Raw genomic sequence first — 15,685 nt, forward strand, 5'->3', positions numbered from 1 at the left:
TTGGTGTACATTTCGATTCAAAAATAAAATAACCGACCTGATATCATAAGTAATGCTGTGCCCATAAACAATGGACTGCCCAGACAGTTTTCACTTGATATTAGGCTGTATTTCACAAAAACACCGGGAGTAATGTTGAAAGGAGGGAAATCTAGAAATAAAATGAAAAACTCAGGATTTCTGTCAAGACGCCAGTTTATTTGAAACGGGTATCGCCCTGACTCCTTAATCTTCTAGGGTCCCTCCTCAATTTCAAAGTGGTGGGAAACCGCACTGCAGAGGTTTGGCGCCGTTCGTGTGGCTGACTCAAGCTTCTGTGCATATCGAAGTGTTTCATTCCCACTGCGGAAAGTGGTCTTTTTGGTGTTGAGCGGTTTAAAAGCCACAGCATGCGATGGCCGGGAATCGAACCCGGGTCAACTGCTTGGAAGGCAGCTATGCTCACCACTATACCACCATCGCAACTGGGACATGTCCTCCACACATCAGCTAATGTGCAATTCGACCAATAGTTCTTCATTCGAAATTTCAGTCTTCTTGCAAATTTTACGCTGAAATATTGCAATTCACCACTAATAAAAGACTGACTTTTACTCGTTCCATACTTCTCATTATACCTTTTCATTCACACTTTCTCATGCACACAAACCAGCATTTATCATCATCTCAGATAAATCCACAGCTAAAATATCAACACAATCTCACCGCAACCCGGGATCTGTCGCACAATCAAAACTTGTCAACTTCTCACAAACGCTTTTGCCCCAAACATCCATTCTCCTGCTCCTCGGATGCTGTCTGACCTGCTCTGCTTTTCCACCACCACTCTCATCTCCACCAGTGGCAGTACCCACTTTCGCCTTTCTCTTCATACACTTTTCCCACCAACTTTGCTTTTTCTTTCTGATTTACCGCATCTGTACTACTTTCCGCTTTTAACATTTCTGAAGGGTTTTCCACAAACAAAAAGGCAAAAAGAAGGAACTCTTAGACTGAGTACATGCTGCAGTAATTCTGGAGAAGAGGAAACTCCTGGTAACAGTTCACGAAGCAGAAATCTCTCGAGAAATCTGTATTAATCCGCACTTCCATTCTCTTGATCGATTTGTAGTTTTCTCTGTTACATTGTAGAAGAGGGGGAGGGTGGAGTCGCAGCTGGGAGGGAGAGAAACCAGGCTGATTTTCAAAGTTTTAGAATCAGAGTGTCATACAGCATGGAAACAGATCCTTAGGTCCAGCCAGTTTATGCTGACCATTTCCCCAAACACAACTGTAACCACCTGCATGCAATTGAACATTTCCCATTTGCTAGCATTTGGTCATATCTCTCTAAACCTTTCCTATTCGTGAACTTATCCAAGCGTCTTTTCAACGTTGTAACTGTACCTGCGTCCACCACTTTCTCTGACAGTTCATTGCACGCACCAAGCACTCGATGTGTAAAAAAATTGTCCCTCATTTCCTTTTTAAATCCATAATCCCCCTGTCCACGCAACAGTAAATCAAAGATCCATCTCAATGCTTTTCACAATAAGTACCTCCCCCAGTCCCTCACTAATAAATCAATGGTCCATTTAAACAAACTGGGAATTGCATTCCACAGTCTGCAGACAGCTTCCCCAAAACCAATGACTAATGTTTTATCATCTGCAAATTTGATATCCGACACCAATTCCACATCAGTGATAGATACACCAGACAAACAGGTGACTAATACTGAAGCCTGGGGAAAAATCAAAGAATTGCGAAACTTCATCAAATGGGGACATACCAAACCCAAAATGGCAACACTGCTTTCTCCCCACTGAAGGTGCAACACTGCTCAGATTCTCCGGCAATTTCTGTTCAGTTTCTGAACCTTGAGGAACTCAACTATTTCAAAACACATGCAGTATTCTTCTTATCATCAGGTTGGTCTACATCACAAACACTTCCTTCTTCTTTATCCTTTAAAGCAAATCAGTCAAGTTCATCCGACACTATCTTCCCTTAACAATTCCATGATGACTATCTTGGATGATGACGTGGAGGAGCCGGTGTTGGACTGGAGTGGACAATGTTAAAAACCACATAACACCAGCGTATAGTCCAACAGCTTTATTTGGAAGCAATAGCTGCTCCTTCATCAGGTAACAATGTGTGATTCCTTTTCAGCTTCATCTTGGATTGAACTTTCACTCACCGTGTGGTTATTTCTATCACCTCTCAGAGTTTGACCCAGTCATTTGCTCATTAATGGAAATATAAAAGCAGCTGGTCTCCACTCCTCCTATTTCTGACCTGCACCGTCCAACACAAGGGCAACAATTATTGTCTGTTTTCTTATTCTCTCTGATCTGGGAACTTCATTGTTGCACAAGTTAGTGACCGCTACTGACCACAAGTGGGAATTGCAACCAACCCGCAGAAATACTCAAGAGTCTGTCAGGGTGAATGAAGTCAGCAAACAGATTCTGTCTGTGCACGACACAATCAGATTGGTGTACATTTCGATTCAAAAATAAAATAACCGACCTGATATCATAAGTAATGCTGTGCCCATAAACAATGGACTGCCCAGACAGTTTTCACTTGATATTAGGCTGTATTTCACAAAAACACCGGGAGTAATGTTGAAAGGAGGGAAATCTAGAAATAAAATGAAAAACTCAGGATTTCTGTCAAGACGCCAGTTTATTTGAAACGGGTATCGCCCTGACTCCTTAATCTTCTAGGGTCCCTCCTCAATTTCAAAGTGGTGGGAAACCGCACTGCAGAGGTTTGGCGCCGTTCGTGTGGCTGACTCAAGCTTCTGTGCATATCGAAGTGTTTCATTCCCACTGCGGAAAGTGGTCTTTTTGGTGTTGAGCGGTTTAAAAGCCACAGCATGCGATGGCCGGGAATCGAACCCGGGTCAACTGCTTGGAAGGCAGCTATGCTCACCACTATACCACCATCGCAACTGGGACATGTCCTCCACACATCAGCTAATGTGCAATTCGACCAATAGTTCTTCATTCGAAATTTCAGTCTTCTTGCAAATTTTACGCTGAAATATTGCAATTCACCACTAATAAAAGACTGACTTTTACTCGTTCCATACTTCTCATTATACCTTTTCATTCACACTTTCTCATGCACACAAACCAGCATTTATCATCATCTCAGATAAATCCACAGCTAAAATATCAACAAAATCTCACCGCAACCCGGGATCTGTCGCACAATCAAAACTTGTCAACTTCTCACAAACGCTTTTGCCCCAAACATCCATTCTCCTGCTCCTCGGATGCTGTCTGACCTGCTCTGCTTTTCCACCACCACTCTCATCTCCACCAGTGGCAGTACCCACTTTCGCCTTTCTCTTCATACACTTTTCCCACCAACTTTGCTTTTTCTTTCTGATTTACCGCATCTGTACTACTTTCCGCTTTTAACATTTCTGAAGGGTTTTCCACAAACAAAAAGGCAAAAAGAAGGAACTCTTAGACTGAGTACATGCTGCAGTAATTCTGGAGAAGAGGAAACTCCTGGTAACAGTTCACGAAGCAGAAATCTCTCGAGAAATCTGTATTAATCCGCACTTCCATTCTCTTGATCGATTTGTAGTTTTCTCTGTTACATTGTAGAAGAGGGGGAGGGTGGAGTCGCAGCTGGGAGGGAGAGAAACCAGGCTGATTTTCAAAGTTTTAGAATCAGAGTGTCATACAGCATGGAAACAGATCCTTAGGTCCAGCCAGTTTATGCTGACCATTTCCCCAAACACAACTGTAACCACCTGCATGCAATTGAACATTTCCCATTTGCTAGCATTTGGTCATATCTCTCTAAACCTTTCCTATTCGTGAACTTATCCAAGCGTCTTTTCAACGTTGTAACTGTACCTGCGTCCACCACTTTCTCTGACAGTTCATTGCACGCACCAAGCACTCGATGTGTAAAAAAATTGTCCCTCATTTCCTTTTTAAATCCATAATCCCCCTGTCCACGCAACAGTAAATCAAAGATCCATCTCAATGCTTTTCACAATAAGTACCTCCCCCAGTCCCTCACTAATAAATCAATGGTCCATTTAAACAAACTGGGAATTGCATTCCACAGTCTGCAGACAGCTTCCCCAAAACCAATGACTAATGTTTTATCATCTGCAAATTTGATATCCGACACCAATTCCACATCAGTGATAGATACACCAGACAAACAGGTGACTAATACTGAAGCCTGGGGAAAAATCAAAGAATTGCGAAACTTCATCAAATGGGGACATACCAAACCCAAAATGGCAACACTGCTTTCTCCCCACTGAAGGTGCAACACTGCTCAGATTCTCCGGCAATTTCTGTTCAGTTTCTGAACCTTGAGGAACTCAACTATTTCAAAACACATGCAGTATTCTTCTTATCATCAGGTTGGTCTACATCACAAACACTTCCTTCTTCTTTATCCTTTAAAGCAAATCAGTCAAGTTCATCCGACACTATCTTCCCTTAACAATTCCATGATGACTATCTTGGATGATGACGTGGAGGAGCCGGTGTTGGACTGGAGTGGACAATGTTAAAAACCACATAACACCAGCGTATAGTCCAACAGCTTTATTTGGAAGCAATAGCTGCTCCTTCATCAGGTAACAATGTGTGATTCCTTTTCAGCTTCATCTTGGATTGAACTTTCACTCACCGTGTGGTTATTTCTATCACCTCTCAGAGTTTGACCCAGTCATTTGCTCATTAATGGAAGTATAAAAGCAGCTGGTCTCCACTCCTCCTATTTCTGACCTGCACCGTCCAACACAAGGGCAACAATTATTGTCTGTTTTCTTATTCTCTCTGATCTGGGAACTTCATTGTTGCACAAGTTAGTGACCGCTACTGACCACAAGTGGGAATTGCAACCAACCCGCAGAAATACTCAAGAGTCTGTCAGGGTGAATGAAGTCAGCAAACAGATTCTGTCTGTGCACGACACAATCAGATTGGTGTACATTTCGATTCAAAAATAAAATAACCGACCTGATATCATAAGTAATGCTGTGCCCATAAACAATGGACTGCCCAGACAGTTTTCACTTGATATTAGGCTGTATTTCACAAAAACACTGCGAGTAATGTTGAAAGGAGGGAAATCTAGAAATAAAATGAAAAACTCAGGATTTCTGTCAAGACGCCAGTTTATTTGAAACGGGTATCGCCCTGACTCCTTAATCTTCTAGGGTCCCTCCTCAATTTCAAAGTGGTGGGAAACCGCACTGCAGAGGTTTGGCGCCGTTCGTGTGGCTGACTCAAGCTTCTGTGCATATCGAAGTGTTTCATTCCCACTGCGGAAAGTGGTCTTTTTGGTGTTGAGCGGTTTAAAAGCCGCCGCATGCGATGGCCGGGAAACGAACCCGGGTCAACTGCTTGGAAGGCAGCTATGCTCACCACTATACCACCATCGCAACTGGGACATGTCCTCCACACATCAGCTAATGTGCAATTCGACCAATAGTTCTTCATTCGAAATTTCAGTCTTCTTGCAAATTTTACGCTGAAATATTGCAATTCACCACTAATAAAAGACTGACTTTTACTCGTTCCATACTTCTCATTATACCTTTTCATTCACACTTTCTCATGCACACAAACCAGCATTTATCATCATCTCAGATAAATCCACAGCTAAAATATCAACACAATCTCACCGCAACCCGGGATCTGTCGCACAATCAAAACTTGTCAACTTCTCACAAACGCTTTTGACCCAAACATCCATTCTCCTGCTCCTCGGATGCTGTCTGACCTGCTCTGCTTTTCCACCACCACTCTCATCTCCACCAGTGGCAGTACCCACTTTCGCCTTTCTCTTCATACACTTTTCCCACCAACTTTGCTTTTTCTTTCTGATTTACCGCATCTGTACTACTTTCCGCTTTTAACATTTCTGAAGGGTTTTCCACAAACAAAAAGGCAAAAAGAAGGAACTCTTAGACTGAGTACATGCTGCAGTAATTCTGGAGAAGAGGAAACTCCTGGTAACAGTTCACGAAGCAGAAATCTCTCGAGAAATCTGTATTAATCCGCACTTCCATTCTCTTGATCGATTTGTAGTTTTCTCTGTTACATTGTAGAAGAGGGGGAGGGTGGAGTCGCAGCTGGGAGGGAGAGAAACCAGGCTGATTTTCAAAGTTTTAGAATCAGAGTGTCATACAGCATGGAAACAGATCCTTAGGTCCAGCCAGTTTATGCTGACCATTTCCCCAAACACAACTGTAACCACCTGCATGCAATTGAACATTTCCCATTTGCTAGCATTTGGTCATATCTCTCTAAACCTTTCCTATTCGTGAACTTATCCAAGCGTCTTTTCAACGTTGTAACTGTACCTGCGTCCACCACTTTCTCTGACAGTTCATTGCACGCACCAAGCACTCGATGTGTAAAAAAATTGTCCCTCATTTCCTTTTTAAATCCATAATCCCCCTGTCCACGCAACAGTAAATCAAAGATCCATCTCAATGCTTTTCACAATAAGTACCTCCCCCAGTCCCTCACTAATAAATCAATGGTCCATTTAAACAAACTGGGAATTGCATTCCACAGTCTGCAGACAGCTTCCCCAAAACCAATGACTAATGTTTTATCATCTGCAAATTTGATATCCGACACCAATTCCACATCAGTGATAGATACACCAGACAAACAGGTGACTAATACTGAAGCCTGGGGAAAAATCAAAGAATTGCGAAACTTCATCAAATGGGGACATACCAAACCCAAAATGGCAACACTGCTTTCTCCCCACTGAAGGTGCAACACTGCTCAGATTCTCCGGCAATTTCTGTTCAGTTTCTAAACCTTGAGGAACTCAACTATTTCAAAACACATGCAGTATTCTTCTTATCATCAGGTTGGTCTACATCACAAACACTTCCTTCTTCTTTATCCTTTAAAGCAAATCAGTCAAGTTCATCCGACACTATCTTCCCTTAACAATTCCATGATGACTATCTTGGATGATGACGTGGAGGAGCCGGTGTTGGACTGGAGTGGACAATGTTAAAAACCACATAACACCAGCGTATAGTCCAACAGCTTTATTTGGAAGCAATAGCTGCTCCTTCATCAGGTAACAATGTGTGATTCCTTTTCAGCTTCATCTTGGATTGAACTTTCACTCACCGTGTGGTTATTTCTATCACCTCTCAGAGTTTGACCCAGTCATTTGCTCATTAATGGAAATATAAAAGCAGCTGGTCTCCACTCCTCCTATTTCTGACCTGCACCGTCCAACACAAGGGCAACAATTATTGTCTGTTTTCTTATTCTCTCTGATCTGGGAACTTCATTGTTGCACAAGTTAGTGACCGCTACTGACCACAAGTGGGAATTGCAACCAACCCGCAGAAATACTCAAGAGTCTGTCAGGGTGAATGAAGTCAGCAAACAGATTCTGTCTGTGCACGACACAATCAGATTGGTGTACATTTCGATTCAAAAATAAAATAACCGACCTGATATCATAAGTAATGCTGTGCCCATAAACAATGGACTGCCCAGACAGTTTTCACTTGATATTAGGCTGTATTTCACAAAAACACCGGGAGTAATGTTGAAAGGAGGGAAATCTAGAAATAAAATGAAAAACTCAGGATTTCTGTCAAGACGCCAGTTTATTTGAAACGGGTATCGCCCTGACTCCTTAATCTTCTCGGGTCCCTCCTCAATTTCAAAGTGGTGGGAAACCGCACTGCAGAGGTTTGGCGCCGTTCGTGTGGCTGACTCAAGCTTCTGTGCATATCGAAGTGTTTCATTCCCACTGCGGAAAGTGGTCTTTTTGGTGTTGAGCGGTTTAAAAGCCACAGCATGCGATGGCCGGGAATCGAACCCGGGTCAACTGCTTGGAAGGCAGCTATGCTCACCACTATACCACCATCGCAACTGGGACATGTCCTCCACACATCAGCTAATGTGCAATTCGACCAATAGTTCTTCATTCGAAATTTCAGTCTTCTTGCAAATTTTACGCTGAAATATTGCAATTCACCACTAATAAAAGACTGACTTTTACTCGTTCCATACTTCTCATTATACCTTTTCATTCACACTTTCTCATGCACACAAACCAGCATTTATCATCATCTCAGATAAATCCACAGCTAAAATATCAACAAAATCTCACCGCAAACCGGGATCTGTCGCACAATCAAAACTTGTCAACTTCTCACAAACGCTTTTGCCCCAAACATCCATTCTCCTGCTCCTCGGATGCTGTCTGACCTGCTCTGCTTTTCCACCACCACTCTCATCTCCACCAGTGGCACTACCCACTTTCGCCTTTCTCTTCATACACTTTTCCCACCAACTTTGCTTTTTCTTTCTGATTTACCGCATCTGTACTACTTTCCGCTTTTAACATTTCTGAAGGGTTTTCCACAAACAAAAAGGCAAAAAGAAGGAACTCTTAGACTGAGTACATGCTGCAGTAATTCTGGAGAAGAGGAAACTCCTGGTAACAGTTCACGAAGCAGAAATCTCTCGAGAAATCTGTATTAATCTGCACTTCCATTCTCTTGATCGATTTGTAGTTTTCTCTGTTACATTGTAGAAGAGGGGGAGGGTGGAGTCGCAGCTGGGAGGGAGAGAAACCAGGCTGATTTTCAAAGTTTTAGAATCAGAGTGTCATACAGCATGGAAACAGATCCTTAGGTCCAGCCAGTTTATGCTGACCATTTCCCCAAACACAACTGTAACCACCTGCATGCAATTGAACATTTCCCATTTGCTAGCATTTGGTCATATCTCTCTAAACCTTTCCTATTCGTGAACTTATCCAAGCGTCTTTTCAACGTTGTAACTGTACCTGCGTCCACCACTTTCTCTGACAGTTCATTGCACGCACCAAGCACTCGATGTGTAAAAAAATTGTCCCTCATTTCCTTTTTAAATCCATAATCCCCCTGTCCACGCAACAGTAAATCAAAGATCCATCTCAATGCTTTTCACAATAAGTACCTCCCCCAGTCCCTCACTAATAAATCAATGGTCCATTTAAACAAACTGGGAATTGCATTCCACAGTCTGCAGACAGCTTCCCCAAAACCAATGACTAATGTTTTATCATCTGCAAATTTGATATCCGACACCAATTCCACATCAGTGATAGATACACCAGACAAACAGGTGACTAATACTGAAGCCTGGGGAAAAATCAAAGAATTGCGAAACTTCATCAAATGGGGACATACCAAACCCAAAATGGCAACACTGCTTTCTCCCCACTGAAGGTGCAACACTGCTCAGATTCTCCGGCAATTTCTGTTCAGTTTCTGAACCTTGAGGAACTCAACTATTTCAAAACACATGCAGTATTCTTCTTATCATCAGGTTGGTCTACATCACAAACACTTCCTTCTTCTTTATCCTTTAAAGCAAATCAGTCAAGTTCATCCGACACTATCTTCCCTTAACAATTCCATGATGACTATCTTGGATGATGACGTGGAGGAGCCGGTGTTGGACTGGAGTGGACAATGTTAAAAACCACATAACACCAGCGTATAGTCCAACAGCTTTATTTGGAAGCAATAGCTGCTCCTTCATCAGGTAACAATGTGTGATTCCTTTTCAGCTTCATCTTGGATTGAACTTTCACTCACCGTGTGGTTATTTCTATCACCTCTCAGAGTTTGACCCAGTCATTTGCTCATTAATGGAAATATAAAAGCAGCTGGTCTCCACTCCTCCTATTTCTGACCTGCACCGTCCAACACAAGGGCAACAATTATTGTCTGTTTTCTTATTCTCTCTGATCTGGGAACTTCATTGTTGCACAAGTTAGTGACCGCTACTGACCACAAGTGGGAATTGCAACCAACCCGCAGAAATACTCAAGAGTCTGTCAGGGTGAATGAAGTCAGCAAACAGATTCTGTCTGTGCACGACACAATCAGATTGGTGTACATTTCGATTCAAAAATAAAATAACCGACCTGATATCATAAGTAATGCTGTGCCCATAAACAATGGACTGCCCAGACAGTTTTCACTTGATATTAGGCTGTATTTCACAAAAACACCGGGAGTAATGTTGAAAGGAGGGAAATCTAGAAATAAAATGAAAAACTCAGGATTTCTGTCAAGACGCCAGTTTATTTGAAACGGGTATCGCCCTGACTCCTTAATCTTCTAGGGTCCCTCCTCAATTTCAAAGTGGTGGGAAACCGCACTGCAGAGGTTTGGCGCCGTTCGTGTGGCTGACTCAAGCTTCTGTGCATATCGAAGTGTTTCATTCCCACTGCGGAAAGTGGTCTTTTTGGTGTTGAGCGGTTTAAAAAGCCACAGCATGCGATGGCCGGGAATCGAACCCGGGTCAACTGCTTGGAAGGCAGCTATGCTCACCACTATACCACCATCGCAACTGGGACATGTCCTCCACACATCAGCTAATGTGCAATTCGACCAATAGTTCTTCATTCGAAATTTCAGTCTTCTTGCAAATTTTACGCTGAAATATTGCAATTCACCACTAATAAAAGACTGACTTTTACTCGTTCCATACTTCTCATTATACCTTTTCATTCACACTTTCTCATGCACACAAACCAGCATTTATCATCATCTCAGATAAATCCACAGCTAAAATATCAACAAAATCTCACCGCAACCCGGGATCTGTCGCACAATCAAAACTTGTCAACTTCTCACAAACGCTTTTGCCCCAAACATCCATTCTCCTGCTCCTCGGATGCTGTCTGACCTGCTCTGCTTTTCCACCACCACTCTCATCTCCACCAGTGGCAGTACCCACTTTCGCCTTTCTCTTCATACACTTTTCCCACCAACTTTGCTTTTTCTTTCTGATTTACCGCATCTGTACTACTTTCCGCTTTTAACATTTCTGAAGGGTTTTCCACAAACAAAAAGGCAAAAAGAAGGAACTCTTAGACTGAGTACACGCTGCAGTAATTCTGGAGAAGAGGAAACTCCTGGTAACAGTTCACGAAGCAGAAATCTCTCGAGAAATCTGTATTAATCCGCACTTCCATTCTCTTGATCGATTTGGAGTTTTCTCTGTTACATTGTAGAAGAGGGGGAGGGTGGAGTCGCAGCTGGGAGGGAGAGAAACCAGGCTGATTTTCAAAGTTTTAGAATCAGAGTGTCATACAGCATGGAAACAGATCCTTAGGTCCAGCCAGTTTATGCTGACCATTTCCCCAAACACAACAGTAACCACCTGCATGCAATTGAACATTTCCCATTTGCTAGCATTTGGTCATATCTCTCTAAACCTTTCCTATTCGTGAACTTATCCAAGCGTCTTTTCAACGTTGTAACTGTACCTGCGTCCACCACTTTCTCTGACAGTTCATTGCACGCACCAAGCACTCGATGTGTAAAAAAATTGTCCCTCATTTCCTTTTTAAATCCATAATCCCCCTGTCCACGCAACAGTAAATCAAAGATCCATCTCAATGCTTTTCACAATAAGTACCTCCCCCAGTCCCTCACTAATAAATCAATGGTCCATTTAAACAAACTGGGAATTGCATTCCACAGTCTGCAGACAGCTTCCCCAAAACCAATGACTAATGTTTTATCATCTGCAAATTTGATATCCGACACCAATTCCACATCAGTGATAGATACACCAGACAAACAGGTGACTAATACTGAAGCCTGGGGAAAAATCAAAGAATTGCGAAACTTCATCAAATGGGGACATACCAAACCCAAAATGGCAACACTGCTTTCTCCCCACTGAAGGTGCAACACTGCTCAGATTCTCCGGCAATTTCTGTTCAGTTTCTGAACCTTGAGGAACTCAACTATTTCAAAACACATGCAGTATTCTTCTTATCATCAGGTTGGTCTACATCACAAACACTTCCTTCTTCTTTATCCTTTAAAGCAAATCAGTCAAGTTCATCCGACACTATCTTCCCTTAACAATTCCATGATGACTATCTTGGATGATGACGTGGAGGAGCCGGTGTTGGACTGGAGTGGACAATGTTAAAAACCACATAACACCAGCGTATAGTCCAACAGCTTTATTTGGAAGCAATAGCTGCTCCTTCATCAGGTAACAATGTGTGATTCCTTTTCAGCTTCATCTTGGATTGAACTTTCACTCACCGTGTGGTTATTTCTATCATCTCTCAGAGTTTGACCGAGTCATTTGCTCATTAATGGAAGTATAAAAGCAGCTGGTCTCCACTCCTCCTATTTCTGAACTGCACCGTCCAACACAAGGGCAACAATTATTGTCTGTTTTCTTATTCTCTCTGATCTGGGAACTTCATTGTTGCACAAGTTAGTGACCGCTACTGACCACAAGTGGGAATTGCAACCAACCCGCAGAAATACTCAAGAGTCTGTCAGGGTGAATGAAGTCAGCAAACAGATTCTGTCTGTGCACGACACAATCAGATTGGTGTACATTTCGATTCAAAAATAAAATAACCGACCTGATATCATAAGTAATGCTGTGCCCATAAACAATGGACTGCCCAGACAGTTTTCACTTGATATTAGGCTGTATTTCACAAAAACACTGCGAGTAATGTTGAAAGGAGGGAAATCTAGAAATAAAATGAAAAACTCAGGATTTCTGTCAAGACGCCAGTTTATTTGGAACGGGTATCGCCCTGACTCCTTAATCTTCTAGGGTCCCTCCTCAATTTCAAAGTGGTGGGAAACCGCACTGCAGAGGTTTGGCGCCGTTCGTGTGGCTGACTCAAGCTTCTGTGCTTTTTGAAGTGTTTCAGTTCCACTGTGGAAAGTGGTCTTTTTGGTGTTGAGCGGTTTAAAAGCCGCCGCATGCGATGGCCGGGCATCGAACCCGGGTCAACTGCTTTGAAGGCAGCTATGCTCACCACTATAACACCACCGCAACTGGGACACGTCCTCCACACATCAGCTAATGTGCAATTCGACCAATAGTTCTTCATTCGAAATTTCAGTCTTCTTGCAAATTTTACGCTGAAATATTGCAATTCACCACTAATAAAAGACTGACTTTTACTCGTTCCATACTTCTCATTATACCTTTTCATTCACACTTTCTCATGCACACAAACCAGCATTTATCATCATCTCAGATAAATCCACAGCTAAAATATCAACAAAATCTCACCGCAACCCGGGATCTGTCACACAATCAAAACTTGTCAACTTCTCACAAACGCTTTTGCCCCAAACATCCATTCTCCTGCTCCTCGGATGCTGTCTGACCTGCTCTGCTTTTCCACCACCACTCTCATCTCCACCAGTGGCACTACCCACTTTCGCCTTTCTCTTCATACACTTTTCCCACCAACTTTGCTTTTTCTTTCTGATTTACCGCATCTGTACTACTTTCCGCTTTTAACATTTCTGAAGGGTTTTCCACAAACAAAAAGGCAAAAAGAAGGAACTCTTAGACTGAGTACATGCTGCAGTAATTCTGGAGAAGAGGAACTCCTGGTAACAGTTCACGAAGCAGAAATCTCTCGAGAAATCTGTATTAATCCGCACTTCCATTCTCTTGATCGATTTGTAGTTTTCTCTGTTACATTGTAGAAGAGGGGGAGGGTGGAGTCGCAGCTGGGAGGGAGAGAAACCAGGCTGATTTTCAAAGTTTTACAATCAGAGTGTCATACAGCATGGAAACAGATCCTTAGGTCCAGCCAGTTTATGCTGACCATTTCCCCAAACACAACTGTAACCACCTGCATGCAATTGAACATTTCCCATTTGCGAGCATTTGGTCATATCTCTCTAAACCTTTCCTATTCGTGAACTTATCCAAGCGTCTTTTCAACGTTGTAACTGTACCTGCGTCCACCACTTTCTCTGACAGTTCATTGCACGCACCAAGCACTCGATGTGTAAAAAATTGTCCCTCATTTCCTTTTAAATCCATAATCCCCCTGTCCACGCAACAGTAAATCAAAGATCCATCTCAATGCTTTTCACAATAAGTACCTCCCCCAGTCCCTCACTAATAAATCAATGGTCCATTTAAACAAACTGGGAATTGCATTCCACAGTCTGCAGACAGCTTCCCCAAAACCAATGACTAATGTTTTATCATCTGCAAATTTGATATCCGACACCAATTCCACATCAGTGATAGATACACCAGACAAACAGGTGACTAATACTGAAGCCTGGGGTAAAATCAAAGAATTGCGAAACTTCATCAAATGGGGCATACCAAACCCAAAATGGCAACACTGCTTTCTCCCCACTGAAGGTGCAACACTGCTCAGATTCTCCGGCAATTTCTGTTCAGTTTCTGAACCTTGAGGAACTCAACTATTTCAAAACACATGCAGTATTCTTCTTATCATCAGGTTGGTCTACATCACAAACACTTCCTTCTTCTTTATCCTTTAAAGCAAATCAGTCAAGTTCATCCGACACTATCTTCCCTTAACAATTCCATGATGACTATCTTGGATGATGACGTGGAGGAGCCGGTGTTGGACTGGAGTGGACAATGTTAAAAACCACATAACACCAGCGTATAGTCCAACAGCTTTATTTGGAAGCAATAGCTGCTCCTTCATCAGGTAACAACGTGTGATTCCTTTTCAGCTTCATCTTGGATTGAACTTTCACTCACCGTGTGGTTATTTCTATCATCTCTCAGAGTTTTACCGAGTCATTTGCTCATTAATGGAAATATAAAAGCAGCTGGTCTCCACTCCTCCTATTTCTGACCTGCACCGTCCAACACAAGGGCAACAATTATTGTCTGTTTTCTTATTCTCTCTGATCTGGGAACTTCATTGTTGCACAAGTTAGTGACCGCTACTGACCACAAGTGGGAATTGCAACCACCCGCAGAAATACTCAAGAGTCTGTCAGGGTGAATGAAGTCAGCAAACAGATTCTGTCTGTGCACGACACAATCAGATTGGTGTACATTTCGATTCAAAAATAAAATAACCGACCTGATATCATAAGTAATGCTGTGCCCATAAACAATGGACTGCCCAGACAGTTTTCACTTGATATTAGGCTGTATTTCACAAAAACACTGCGAGTAATGTTGAAAGGAGGGAAATCTAGAAATAAAATGAAAAACTCAGGATTTCTGTCAAGACGCCAGTTTATTTGAAACGGGTATCGCCCTGACTCCTTAATCTTCTAGGGTCCCTCCTCAATTTCAAAGTGGTGGGAAACCGCACTGCAGAGGTTTGGCGCCGTTCGTGTGGCTGACTCAAGCTTCTGTGCATATCGAAGTGTTTCATTCCCACTGCGGAAAGTGGTCTTTTTGGTGTTGAGCGGTTTAAAAGCAGCCGCATGCGATGGCCGGGAATCGAACCCGGGTCAACTGCTTGGAAGGCAGCTATGCTCACCACTATACCACCATCGCAACTGGGACATGGCCTCCACACATCAGCTAATGTGCAATTCGACCAATAGTTCTTCATTCGAAATTTCAGTCTTCTTGCAAATTTTACGCTGAAATATTGCAATTCACCACTAATAAAAGACTGACTTTTACTCGTTCCATACTTCTCATTATACCTTTTCATTCACACTTTCTCATGCACACAAACCAGCATTTATCATCATCTCAGATAAATCCACAGCTAAAATATCAACAAAATCTCACCGCAACCCGGGATCTGTCACACAATCAAAACTTGTCAACTTCTCACAAACGCTTTTGCCCCAAACATCCATTCTCCTGCTCCTCGGATGCTGTCTGACCTGCTCTGCTTTTCCACCACCACT

At 42.6% G+C, this 15,685-nt stretch overlaps 6 non-coding genes across 6 annotated transcripts; all 6 read right to left on the reverse strand.

Annotated features, from left to right (window-relative positions):
- Positions 1 to 390: 390 nt before the first annotated feature.
- Positions 391 to 462, reverse strand: trnag-ucc (transfer RNA glycine (anticodon UCC)). The gene has a single exon. It is a non-coding gene; the product is annotated as a tRNA-Gly (tRNA).
- Positions 463 to 2,867: 2,405 nt separating this feature from the next.
- trnag-ucc (transfer RNA glycine (anticodon UCC)) lies at positions 2,868 to 2,939 on the reverse strand. The gene has a single exon. It is a non-coding gene; the product is annotated as a tRNA-Gly (tRNA).
- A 2,405-nt stretch (positions 2,940 to 5,344) lies between these two features.
- trnag-ucc (transfer RNA glycine (anticodon UCC)) lies at positions 5,345 to 5,416 on the reverse strand. The gene has a single exon. It is a non-coding gene; the product is annotated as a tRNA-Gly (tRNA).
- Positions 5,417 to 7,821: 2,405 nt separating this feature from the next.
- Positions 7,822 to 7,893, reverse strand: trnag-ucc (transfer RNA glycine (anticodon UCC)). Its single transcript has one exon. It is a non-coding gene; the product is annotated as a tRNA-Gly (tRNA).
- Positions 7,894 to 10,299: 2,406 nt separating this feature from the next.
- Positions 10,300 to 10,371, reverse strand: trnag-ucc (transfer RNA glycine (anticodon UCC)). Its single transcript has one exon. It is a non-coding gene; the product is annotated as a tRNA-Gly (tRNA).
- Positions 10,372 to 15,248: 4,877 nt separating this feature from the next.
- Positions 15,249 to 15,320, reverse strand: trnag-ucc (transfer RNA glycine (anticodon UCC)). The gene has a single exon. It is a non-coding gene; the product is annotated as a tRNA-Gly (tRNA).
- Between the last annotated feature and the right edge of the window lie 365 nt (positions 15,321 to 15,685).

Source organism: Hemiscyllium ocellatum, chromosome 12 (assembly GCF_020745735.1).
Source record: "Hemiscyllium ocellatum isolate sHemOce1 chromosome 12, sHemOce1.pat.X.cur, whole genome shotgun sequence".
NCBI lineage: Eukaryota > Metazoa > Chordata > Chondrichthyes > Orectolobiformes > Hemiscylliidae > Hemiscyllium > Hemiscyllium ocellatum.